This window comes from Theobroma umbraticum, unplaced genomic scaffold (genome assembly GCF_002168275.2).
Source record: "Theobroma umbraticum cultivar Fairchild unplaced genomic scaffold, ASM216827v3 scaffold_56.0, whole genome shotgun sequence".
Taxonomy (NCBI): domain Eukaryota; kingdom Viridiplantae; phylum Streptophyta; class Magnoliopsida; order Malvales; family Malvaceae; genus Theobroma; species Theobroma umbraticum.
The window spans coordinates 13,268,347-13,282,055 of record NW_018397256.1 but is presented as its reverse complement, the minus strand read 5'-3'; the positions used below and the strand labels follow the sequence as shown (position 1 = coordinate 13,282,055).

The window sequence follows — 13,709 nt, the reverse complement described above, 5'->3', positions numbered from 1 at the left end:
GCACACTTCTTTAAGAGTCTAGAGCTTGGTAGAACTAAGCTAATTAAAACCAAAAATGTCTTCAAACTTGAAAGGTAGATGCTAGAAAGTCATTGACAATCTTTTAATTTGTTTTTCAAGCTAACATGGTGGTAGTGGTGGTGGTGGTGGTGGTGGTGGTTCGTATCTACTTTATCCATCTGAATTCTGCCACAGCAACTGCATAGCCATTATCACACATGCTGAACATGTACTCACATGGTGATGATGATGATGATGATGGTTCTTATCCAAATTGGCAGCCACCCAAGAGGTAAAGCAACCCCCCCTCCCCCTCCCTGTTGACTTGCTGCCAACAAAGATTCTTTTGCTGCCCACTATGTGTTGCGCTCGTGCAACAAAGTTACTCAAAAACTTTGGTCCTTTGTCCCCCTTTCCATCTCTTCTCTAAATTTACATAGTAAATATTCAATTGTAATTACTATTTTTTCTTTCTTTTTATGAATTATATGATAGCTCTAACTTTTGTGACTATGGCCGCAATCCCCACATGCACCATCTGTTTGCCCCCCACTAGGGTGGTCTGCAAAAGAAAGTGGTTTTCCCTTTGTTTTCAGTTGTTGAAGCTCAAAATTCAAAAATACTAGTATGTAATATTTAGGATGAGTGTTGAGCTCTTTCCCTTTGTTTTTTCTTTTCTACTATTATTATTATTATATATTTTTGGGGGTGTCCCTGTTGCCTGTTCTGGTTGCTTGGGTTTTTACTTTATTAGTCATCAAAAGTTACAGCAATATGAGAAATGTCACGTATCTTTAAAGAAGAGAGGACGGAAAGACCTGAAGATACGGTTCATGAAGCGATTGTGACCTTCCTTTTGTCCATTTCTCGAAGGGACCTGAGGATATTGGTGCTGATGATGCAATCCCCTCCCTGCCTTTTCTTTCTATATACTGTACTTCTTTCGTCTTAGGGCTCCTCATACCCTTTTCTTTTTCTCTTTTCGGGATGCAACATTTGGCCTGGAAATTCTCAAATCTAGAGAAAAAGATAAAACCCAATAAAGGGCACAAAATTTTAAACTCTTAAAGAATCTGAAATGGACGGAGTAAACATAAGATACCAATCCCCATTTGTATATTATCTTGAGATATAGATAGAAAGAGAGAGAGAGAGAGAGAGAGAGAGAGATTGATGCTTTGAACCTGCTCAAATCGGGCTTATTAGCTGATACCAAGCTTATATTATGAAAAGAAAACAAACAAGAAAAGATAGCTCAATCTTTTTCCTTCAACCAAGAAGCAAGGATGAGGATGGAAAAAGGTCAAAAAGTTGTAATCTTGTTAGAGGAAATATGAATTCCATCAAGTCAAATACATTTAGATCTCTTTCACTTGTATGAGTATGGGACATAGAGGGCAGCAATGGTGGCCTATAGTATCAATTTTGTATAGGGCAAATCCTCCTCTCTCTCTCTCTGTGTTTTATATAATTTTGGTGAAGTCAGACAACAGACCAGATAGACCTATGTAGATTGATATTAAAATGCAACACTTTGAGGCATTAGCTTTCCTAGGCAAATGTAAAATTAATGTACCATGATCATGATTCGAAAGGAGAATTAAAAAAATTAGTAATATGATGCGGAGATAGCGGTGCTTATTTAAAGGGATTATAAAGCAAAGCCATAAGAGAATATATACTATATATTCCAAGGATAAGCATATGTTATATCTTGGCATATAGCTTTAAACCTAGGGTTTCAACAAATGTTAATCAATTACTATTTTTTAATCTTTATAATTGACTGAGTTCGAAAATAATTGAATTCGTAATATTATATAAATTTAAAGTCGTGATCGAGACGATGATTAATAATTTTTAATTTTATAATTAATAAAAATTTTCACTTTTCAAAAATTGTGAAGCTGAGCAAGCATGCATTGCATTGCATTCAGTTCTGACCATGTCTTTCTTGCTTTGATTTTGGACAAAACAAGCTGCTGTCTCCATCCCCATTTGGAAAACCAGGAAACTGCCAATATGAAGTTGAGAAGTTGAGGGTGAAAATAGGGCCCCATTTTATCTTTAATTAACTATCATGTTTAAAGTTTGAGACAAGCCCTATAATTGCATCCCCACTGCCACTTGTCAGATGGGGTTTTTGTAATCCCTTTCCCTCCCACTTGCCAAAGATTCTTAAGACGAAGTCTCCCGTCGACATGGGACTGTAAGCATGGATATAGCCGACGCCCATCTCCATTTTCCAAGTCTTGTCTAAAAGACACCCAACTAATTATCCATTGCTACTTGGCGGATTAGGGATTATTCGTAATGAAAAAAAATTCAAACCATAACAAACTCTATCGAATTTTCTAGTAAATCAATAAGATAAATGACTTTTTAATTAATGATATTTATTTTAAATTGAAATCCATGTGGTAGTGATGCGGGCAGCTCATTGCAGGGCATAAAACCTCTACTGTGGTTTCCTCTGCGTGTAAAGAAAAGTAATGCATATAAACAGTTGATTGTCAATAGGAGCAAACAAAACCTTGTAGAATTAAAGGATTTGTTCCCAAACATTATAAAAATAACCTAAACATAAAACGTGATCATCTCACTTCAATTAATTAATCATTAATTGTAAAGATTTAATTTTTTTTTTTTTTTGGGGTTTCGGCAATAGGGTTGCCTTGGAATTATGAGTGGTCCATGATCCCTAAAGTTGTAGGCTTTGAAGTATTTAAATGAGAAAAAGAAAAGTTAGATGTGTGGGACATTAGGGGCTTTAAGGGCGTGGTCTCTGGTTCCCATAAAATCCAATATCTTTTCCAATCTCTTTCTTCTAATTTCTAGTAATATTTCTTTTCCAAATTAATTTTTTTAAATGATTGAGATCTATCAATTTGTTTCCGTTTATGATATCAATGTATTTATATATATATATATATATATATATGTATACATAATTGTCTTTTTATTATTTATAATAATAATCATTTTTTAAAGGATGTATCATCATGTTTTTTTGAAATATAGATTTTATGGGGATGACATCATATAAGTTGAAATATTGTCATCAATAAAATTTAGTATTCTCCATCCCATTGCAATGATAAAAATCAAATTATTTATTTTAATAAAATAAAAAGAAAACAAAATTCAAATTTAATTCTTTTAATAATCTAAAACTCGTATTTATTGTTAAAAAAATCACTTTGAATATATAATAATAAAAAATATTACACTTAAGCATTTAACTCATTAGTTGATGTATCATCTGCTTGCTTAAAGAATAAAGTTCAAATCCCCTTTCCTTAATACAAAAAAAAAAAACATGAAAAGTACTAAAAAATTGAAAACTTATATTTTTTTTCTTGATAAAATCAAAATCATGTAATTAGTTTTTATTTCCTTAATTCATTGAGAGTTTTTTTTCTCATAATTGAATGCAATAATAAGATTAATAATAATAATTGTGATAATTTATGGGAAAGGTGTGGGCCCTCAAGAATGAAAACTTAGAGTTGTACTTGTACTCTTACTAGTGGCCCTTAAATTACATCATCATAAATCATAAATCGTGTTAAAAAAGATAAATAAAAATTATAATTAAAATGAGATAATTATAAACAAAAATAAAATAAATGTAAATGAGAAAAGGTCAAAAAAAGAAGAGGGAGTAATAAATTTTAAAAAACAAAAAGAGGTGGGCAATGTGGACAGAGAAAGAAGGATTAGATTCGAGTACAAACGGTCCCCGCCCACTACGCCGTATTTCAATAAATACATGAACCCCGATAACAGGTTCAACCCAGAGGTGAACTGCCTTTTTAAGCTTTTTTTTTTTTCCTTAATTAGAATTTTGTCGAGGCATTCTTTTAGGTTTGACATAATTGACGGGGATCAAAACTTAAGTTTAAACCCGTTTGATCAATTTTGAATATAAAACTTAAGTTTATAATCACGAACTTATATTTTTAATTTAAAAAATATATTTAATAAGTAGTGAAATATCTATATTTATATTCTTCAAATTCATTTTATCTTTTATTAATGTGATCTGTGACAATAATACTCATAAAAGTTCTTAAAATATTTAGTAAAATTCAAATAGGTTATTATACTTTTATTGTATTGAATTAAGTTTTTTCATTTGTATTTCAAATGAAATAAATTATTATATTTTTTATTTTGAGTCAAATAAGATTAGTTTAGTCAAAACATCATCTTATATCATTTGATGCTTGACATATTATAATTAATAATGATGAGATATACTAACATATTATTATTAATAATGAGATATGTTAATTTGATATGATACATCAATGTCATGTTAATAGTATGTAGATATTAAATGTCAATTAACATCTTAACCAATAACAGTTAGTTAATCATTAATTAAAAGAGATTATTTTATCTAAAATGAAAATATAAGAACTTGATTGAATATAATAAAAGAATAAAAATTTATTTAAATTGATTTGAATGGTTTTGGAGTTTATTTGAGTATTATATCTTTAGGTTTCAATCTTCTTTTTCTTTTTTTTTGGTGAATATTTGATTTCATAAATTATATTTTAAAAAATGAAATTAGAATATTTTATTTGATTCAAATCTCCAATATTTAATATTTTGTTCTTAAAATCATCCAAAATTTAGTTATAATTCATAATAATATCATCAACTTAATTTTTAGGTAACTCGATCATTTGAGTATCACTTTGATTCATCATTTCCATCAATTCGACACAATCACAATCTCTTATTCATGCATTCTATTTAATTAGAAAAATAAATCCGAAGATATGTAGTAGTTTCTTAAGAGGTTTTGATTGGTATGAAAATTAAAATTTAAGTGAAAATTTTTAAATATTTAAAAAGGAAATTAAGATTATGAATTTTTTATTTAGAATTTGTCCACTTAATTGATCATAATTGGATTATTTCCTGCATTACTAATTTATTCATCCAGATCAATTGATATTTGAATGAAAAATTTTTAATCTTTAGATATTAACAAAAAAAAAGTCATTAATTATATCACATTCTATCAAATCACACCTCCATATTTATTCAATGAGATCAATTTCAGTTGAAATTAATTAATTGATTAACATGTGATACTTTTAATTTAAATAAAAATTTATGAACATGACGATTTTTTATTTTTTTAAATGTAATGATAAATTAACAATAACGTTTTTTAATCAGATTCGTGATAAAATTTAAAATATTATTTTATAATTTTATTAAATTTTAAAAAATTTATCCATGTATTAAATAATAATCCGATGGAGATTAAAATCTCATCTTCTTTGAAAGAGTGTCCTGATTCATATAAATCAGGCGTGGAAACCCTAATTGATGAAAGCATCGTGTACTTCCTAGAGCCGCTCAAAGAAAGGGAGAGCAAATCAGAGAGTGTCACGTCACCAATGGTTCGATAAGACAGTTATACCCTCGAAAGGCAATCAATCTGATTGGTCGATACTGGCGGTTGTACTAACATCAGGCCGAAACTGGCAGTAGGGACTAACTGATAAACCCCATACACTAAACTTGTCTCCCCAAATGACGCAGTCCAATCAGCCCAATTCCCAAGAAGACCCCAGGCCAAAAGACCACAAGCGGACAAAGGTGTCCGGGTCCCACATCACCCCGATTCGACGGTCAGGAATGGTTTCCATCGACGGCCAGAAATGAATCAGAGGTCACTGGGCCCCCTGAAAGCGACACGTAAACTCGAACAATCCCAACCGGCCAATGAGTGTTGAACACACACGCACACACACTCTCTCTCTTCGCTTTCTCGAGAAAGCTTTGTGCACTCTTTGTCTTCCCCCAAAAATAAAAAGAAAAGGAGAAAAAAAAAAGACCGATGTCAATTATAGGAGTATTTTTATTGTTAGTATTAAAAGAAAAATAAGGGGCATAAGGCGAAAATTGAAGTGAAGTGACTCTCTTTTTCAGTACTTTTGAAGTAATTCTGTCTATATATATGCAGTGGGGGGAAGGGTCGTTGAGTGTTCGCCTCTATCTTCAGTGTTCTAACTTTCTCTGTCTCTCTCTCTCTCTGTCTCTTTGTCATTTAAGATTTTACTTTTATTTTATGTTTGATTTTGAGTTCGGGTTTTGTGTTTGCTGTGTGTCTCTTCAACCAAACTGTTGGATTTGTAGTTCTGTGAAAGAAAAAAGAAGAGTGAAGGACACTTGGGTACGTGTTACCGACACCTGTACGTTCTGCATGAGAGAGAGAGAGAGACACATGGAAAGAGAAAGAGAAAGAGGAGTGAATAAGACTAGCGGATGATGATGAAGGGAGAAGAAAGAGAGAAGGGTTTCTTCTTGTTCTTGTTTTCGTTTTCGTTTTGGGGGGATTTCTATGATATTTCTTCCTTAAGATTCATACTGGGTTTGGTCTTGTTTTTAGTTTGGTATGAAGAAAAACCCTAAAATCGTTTTTGAAGTTCTCCATTCCTTACTGAAAACGGCATGGATCGTGGATTTTAAGGTCTTACTTTTGGTACCTTTTCCGTAAATGGGCGTTACTGTGTTCTCAGATCTGACTCATTCCTTTTATTTTTTCTTTCTTTTGGGTCTATGTGTAACTGTTGTTTCTTCGTTTTGGTAAATTTTTGTGTGGTTGGTCTGTTTCCTTATATGGGAATACGCTTTACCCTTTCATTCTTTACTCTTCTTCTTCTTCTTTCTCCTTTCATCATCTTCTTTGTTCTTGTATTCTCTCATTCTTGGGACATAGAAATTGACAGAAGAGAGTGAGCACACAGAGGCACTTGTATGAGTCTATACTTTTGCTTTTGCGTGCTCACTTCTCTTTCTGTCAGCTTCCAGTGCCGGAATTTGATCATCTTTTGTTGGTCACTCCTCGGCCTGTTTTGTTCCATTCTCACTCTCTTCTCGTTTCTCCCCTTATGTCCTTACTTTCCCCTCTCTCTCTCTCATTCTTGACGCTGGGAGTGCTTGAATGCGACGGCAGTGAAGATACTCTATTCGAAGAGGGATATGGGTGTGCCTACTGATGATCTTTTGTGTGTCTTTTCTTTATTTCCCTACAGAGCTTGCTCTCAATATGAGTAATTTATGCCTTTAAATCTATTTATTTATATACAATTAATATCTCCAAAGCGTGGCTTTTGATGTTATTTACTGTTGAGGTACGCCTGATTACTGTGCGGATTTAGCGGCAAAACTATGAATAAACATGGGACCATTTACGATATACATAGCCTACTTAGTACCTAGCTAGTATGGTCCTCACTCAACAAACCCCTTCCCTTTCTCTTTTTTTCTCCAGTGATTTGCTTCTTTTTTAGTACTATCTCCTTCATGTTTTTTCCCTTTTTAATCCTTCGCATGCAATCACATATTCACTCAGAGAAATTTTTGTCCTGATTGGAGTTTGCTCTCACCCGAATCAACCAGAATCAGGCTGTTTTTCTACTCTCAGCTTGAAAATTAGTATAACCCTATCCTTGTAACAATAACGTTTGCTTGTTTCACTGCCTGCTGATGGATGCTCTCCAGGTTGTGTTTTTATGTGCAAATTTAGTCAAAATTGATTCATTTCCCAGATTTCCAACTTCTGATTTTACAGTGTATGTGCCTGTTCTTCCCTTGTGATTTGATGATGTAGTGAGTTCAGATGAGAAAAAGAGCATCGGGGACTAGGATTTAGGGCGTGTGATGATGGGCTTTCATCAACGATTTCCCGCATCTGTTTTCTCTCCTGCTTTTTTTGATGTTCCTTTTGCAGGTAGGCAGGCATTTGAGTTTTGTAACTCTCTGGATGGAAGTTTTGGTATTAACTCTTCCATCTGTCTTGTTTCTGCATACTGTGTTCAAGTCTTTATTATTTCTCGTACCTCCTTTAGCTTTTAGTTCTATTATATGTCAGATTGCATTAAGGTAATGAGTTGCATGCAATCAACAATTTTCGAACTATAAGATTATGGTTTCTTTTGTGAAATGAAAACATTCCACTTGCCTGGTGCATGTGTTTGTATTTTTGTTGATTTTGACACTTAAGCAATCCTTGGTTCTGCCTTCTTTGAATGATTGCTTCCTTTGTATGTTAGAATGCATGTCAAGGTTGGGAGTCCTGGCAAAAACTAGTAGTTTGCCTTGATTGATACCTCTGTTATTTATGCCTAATTATATTCTATATCTGATACCGGATTTACTTGTCAACTGATATCAGTAAAAAACTGAATTGCATTTCCCATGTGGTTAAGTTAATCATCTGGTTTAGAGTTGATCATTTCATGCAACTGATTGGTATTTGACATCTTACCTTGATTTCAAGGTAAGTGTTGTTTTCTCAATAGTTCTAATGGAGACAGTAATTATTCTTTTTTTTTTAAATAGTTTAATTGACTCTTGTTGGTGCTAGACAGATATGTTGTTCTTGATTACACATGCAATATTATACATTCATTAAGGATGCTATGTAATTATTTGATTTAAACAGCATGAAATTGATGAAATTGTATTCTCTATTCTGCTTCTTTGTATTTTTTTTGTTAAATTCTGATGAGATATGTTGACTACTTTGTGTTTACCTGTAGATAAAGGTAGAGCTTTTTATCCATGCAATAGTTTTTGAATGGTATAGTAATTTGGTGCATCGATGTTTTGAATCAATCGATCCGATTCTCAGGTTTCAAATCCTTCCCTGACAATGTCGAAAAGAGGAGGTTAAGCTCTTTACAAATATATGATAGTGAAGGCTCTTTAATTATAATGTTTGTCTTCATATAGGGAAAGTAGAAGAATTTTTCTAATAATGATAAGATATACAGCCAGTCACATTTAATTAATTGATGAAAGCAAAAGGTTTTGGTCCATACAAGATCATGTAGGCATCAGCATAATCTGTTAGTGATATTTGTTTAACTATTTTTTTGTCTTTATAAACAATTTTTTAAAAAAAAGAAGAAGAAAGATTGGTTTATTTCAATGTAGCTCTTTGAAGCTTGAATTCTGTAGATAAAATAGCCTTGGATTGTTCATATATTATTTTTGAAAGATTTGGTTAGTTCATACATAACTGGCTTAATCAAGAGAATGTTTCTCCGCCTTGTGCGCACGTTTCAGAAGATATTATACACTGGTCATATCCTAATTGTAATTTATAAATAAATTGCAGGAGATCGTAGAACAGCAATATGTTTAAACTTAGTTCTGATTCGAAGGTTTTTAATTAATATATTAATCGATTATAGTATATTGTGCTTGAATTAAATGGATTGCAGTGTCGTCTTACATGATCAATTGTATCAATTTAACCATATGCAGTTTTTTTTTCCAGGGTTTATATACCATTGGCAAAACCTTGCCCATGTAATCCACTTCCTAAGCTAGTCTAATTATTTTTCTCTTTAATAATCCCCTTTTATCTCCTCCCTGGAAATTATGATATAATTTGCCTATTTTCTATCTCTTTTCTTTCAGCCTTTCCGTTATTCTTTCGTTTTATTACCTTTTGTTCTCAAGAAAAAAGATTATTGATGGTAGCTGAAGCCTGAAGCCTTGAATTTTCTCCCAACTATATCTGTTTGCGTTACCAAACACCCGATTGTTGAAATTTTCTGCATTTATTTTGTTTTACTACACTGCATTTGCTCCAACCATCATTTTACTAGCCAATGCCATGCAGATCTATTTTTCATTGTTGTTTTAATAATATTTGGTTTGGTAGTGCAGCTCCTTTGGATGAATTATCTGCCTTCATTTAGTAGTTCGATCAAAGTATAGTTTGGTGCTACGGGGTATCATGACCTCCTCAAATTTGGTTCAAGGACTTCAAAACAAGTAAGAAAACCATTGAAAAGCAATTTTTTTTTTTTTGCATTCATAATTTTTTAGGGGTAGGGGGGACAATGAAATTTGTCTTGATGTGGCCCTCCTCTCTAACAATGCTATGCATTTTTACTGGATCAAAGATTTCCTAGTTATAGTGGTGGCAAAAGCTTGGGAGGTTTTTCTATTGTAATGGACTATTTGTGCTAAAGGTTATTTGAGAGTTTCAGTGATTGAATTCTTGGACTAGGATGAAGAGGTGCAACTATGTTACCGTAGTTAGGGCTTATAATTTATTCTTCTGAGTGGCTTAGAGAGTAATGTTAATTAATACATGAAGAATAGATAGTGGTTTTGGATTATATGTTTGTCGGTGTGTACGTGTTTGTGCGTATGAAGTTCGAGAGGGAGAAGGAGAAGGTAAACTTTGATATTCCTGAACAATGTTTACATCCATTGACCCGAGCCTTTATTCATTTCTTTATAATAAACAAGGATACCAGTTTACTCATTTCCCTATGAATAACCAAGCTAGATATATGGGCTGCTTTATTTGAGTCGATTTCTTTGCTTTAACAGCTTTTGTGCCTAGTGGGATGAAGGTTATTTTGTATTTTTCACCCTCCAATTATAAAACAATGGGACTTTATGTTTGGTCAAAATCGTGGGATCCTCAATGTCAGCTTATCTGCATATCCAGCTAGACCAGCTTTTAATTCTTACAAAACCATGCACCTTTTGTCGTCCTTACTGGAATCTATTTTGGGGCAATATGGCAGTGTGAATGCAGCTCTTTTTTGATGTACAGAAACAGTTGGTGCAAAATGAATTGATGATCTATTGGCAATATCAATGATAGGTGCTATACTTTCTGTTTTGTACGTGGACAGCATTAGGAATGGGCAGCTTCCCCCCCCCCCCCCCCCCCCTTTAGTGTTTTAAGAGAGCTCTTTACATTTTGACAGTGATGCATCAAATTGATTTTGTTGCATGGAAAGGAAAAATTAAAAGGGAGACATTGCAGTTATTGATACATTCTCTTGCAATTTTCAATTCTAGAAACGCAAATTCGTAAGAGTTATTCAAACTTTTGAACTCTCTTAAAGAGATTAATCACATGAATCTATGATTAATTCGTTCGATGCAGAATGTTGCCGCGCAAGAGTGTTAAAGATGGAAGTGTATATGTGGAGCTATAATTCGAGTTTTGGACCATCTTCTTGTGACTTATTCTGAAGGTACAATAATTTAATAGGTGACTTTGTCCTGAAGTATTCCCTATTTGCATTTAATCATATAATTTGTTGATACCGCCCTTATGATGAAGTCAAACACCCTGGAGTGGATGTAGCCGAGTTTAGGCAAATTTCTTATTAGACATTGATTGATGCCAATTATGGAAATAGGGAAAAGCACAGAGGAAAAACTACTGTGAAAAACAAGTTATGGTCTGGAGATCCAAGGCCTTTAGCTATTAGGTTGTGCGGTTCTTATTTACTTAAACCTTAAGCAAGAGAACACAAAGTTTTGGCTGGGATGGATGGTCTATATTGGTCCTATTCCTCACAATGTTTCTCATGTTCACAATAGTTGAAACTTAATAATGTATGAAGACGTGACCAAATCCATTATTGTCCGTGAAGGTACATAATGTTTGCATGCTGTATGGCCTGAATTCTTGCAAATGAATTGCTGCACTTTCAATTAAAATATTTGTACCACTTTCTTCTTCTTTTCTTTTTGGCAATTAAAGATGGGTTTATATATAATATTACTTTGGTGGAGTACATTCTAAATCTTTTGGATAAGATACTTATTAGCATATATCAATTTGAATCTTGTCTAGAATCGGATTATAATATTATGAGTCTGAAACTATTGCTTTACTTACATTGCAAGTACTTGATCCCTCTTTGGCTCTTCTAAAGTACCTTTTTTAGGCAATTACTTCAACTAATATCAATTTAATATACAAGGGAATATTCCATGCTTGTTTTCGACGGTAAACTACATTTAAATAGTGATTGGCCTCTAAATGTAGGTTTCGTAAGGAATTAGAAGGTTTAGGAGAACGGAGAAAATGGGAAAAGGGATCCTCCTCTAAGGCTGCTTAGACATGTTGAGCTTCTAATTTCTTCATTATATGACTAGTGCATTTTCTAGAAAATCATTTTATAGGAGAAAATTTTGAGAGCTTTGTTATGACCTTGACATTCATTAAGAACTGCATCACTATGTCGGCTCAAAGAACTCACGGATTATAAAGTCCCTACTCTTCCAGTACAGACAAACATTAACCTTATGTGATTGCTTGACACTCAGGGATAAGGCCTGCTTAGAAATGTTTTCTTTTTATGAGCAAAGTAAGGGAGACTTGTACACCTGTTGGGTTCCTTTTGTTTCCAAAAATTTGTGTGTCTGATTATCCAAATCTGGATTGGAATTCTTTGTCTGAACAGTGATATCAAGGACATTAGCTAACACATATTCTCATATCGGGTTTGCCTATTGTTTTCTCACATCTAGACCACTTGTCATAGCTGGGATTTGGCAGCATCAGACATACCTTGTGGTATTTATAACCCGATGTCTAGAAAATGTCTGGACAATTGCATGTGCTTCATGCATGTTACCTGTATACGTACAGTGCTAGAGATTAATGCAGTGGCAGCATACATTTGAAGATGGAATGAAGAAAAAGAAATTAAACTACGTTTTGTGGGGTTTTCCCTGGAATCTACTTAATAACTGCGAGTGAAATTTAGGCTTCCTTAAGTTGTGGAAATGAAAATATTGTGCAAATGTTGTGAATTATTTTACAGTGGATAATTCGACTGTTTATATAGCATTTTCGTTTCTGTTGCAGGAATCAAACTTTATGAAGGCAGAAAGAACACTTGACAATGCTACCAATCAAGCACAAGACTTGAGAAGGTATTGGGTAGTTATAAACTTTCAGTTTTAACTCTCGTAAGATATATCCAAGATGAACCATCGAAAAAGAAGAATCTGTATTAGATAAAAGTGTTGTTGTTGACTGTATCGAATTCAAAAGGCAATTGTTCCAAAAGAATTTGCTTGTTTGCTTTTGCAGCACAAAGTTATAATAATCATCAGATCAGTCGTGTTAGGATGATGAATGGGTGTTCTTTTCAGATGCATTGGTAAAATTTTACCCAACAGCGTAAGTCAAATGCCCAGAAGTGAGAAATTGTGTTCTCTTTTTCTTAAAAGAATATGATCTGTGCAATTTCTATAATCTTTACTTATCAGCTGTTTGCTTTAGTGAAGGAATAGATATTAGGGAAATGAGCTCAGTCTGCCTATGGGTATGCATAGAATAGAAATCGGTTCGACCTGTAGCCAAGTTGACCTTGTACACTTCGATTAAATCCGAGACAAATGCTGATGTTTGCAGGATTGTCTGAAACCCCATGGCAGGTACGCGTTTGTGGTTGGGTGGCGCTGTGAAGCTAAGAAGCCATTGATTGCAGAATTAATTGAAGGTTATATCTCCTACGGTTGAATCTAGATGTTACTTGGTGTGACCTCAGACTAGCTCGAGTGGTGGAAAAAGGCTGTTGCCCATGAATCCAGCTGTGTTGTTCTTCAATGTCTCGTACGACTTGTGGGACTATCGCACAAAGAAAGACAAAATATTGCTATCTCGATCATGCCTTCCTCAAGGCAAGGCAAGGCAATCTGTTGTATTGAAATATTCTGCCTTTCAGTTTATGGTGAAATTGATTTGTTAAGGGTAGAAATTTCCTAGCTTTGACCATTCTGCTCTTTAACCCTCTTTCCTGTAATCGATATCAGGGATGGATTTATGACTGAATAATCAATATACAAAAAAACGGAGCTGGTGCATCTTGATAACTAATAAGGGTTTATAAATAACT

General features: G+C 33.6%; 1 long non-coding RNA gene across 2 annotated transcripts; it reads left to right on the top strand.

The window, feature by feature from the left end:
- Nucleotides 1-7,265: 7,265 nt before the first annotated feature.
- Nucleotides 7,266-13,659, top strand: LOC110411224 (uncharacterized). 2 transcript variants are annotated; one of them, XR_016350908.1, is made up of 7 exons: nucleotides 7,266-7,533; nucleotides 7,643-7,762; nucleotides 9,712-9,819; nucleotides 10,955-11,045; nucleotides 12,674-12,741; nucleotides 12,902-12,991; nucleotides 13,226-13,659. It is a non-coding gene; the product is annotated as an uncharacterized LOC110411224 (long non-coding RNA). The 2 variants fall into 2 exon arrangements; XR_002444739.2 differs by having other exon boundaries at nucleotides 12,902-13,659.
- The last annotated feature ends 50 nt before the right edge of the window (nucleotides 13,660-13,709 follow it).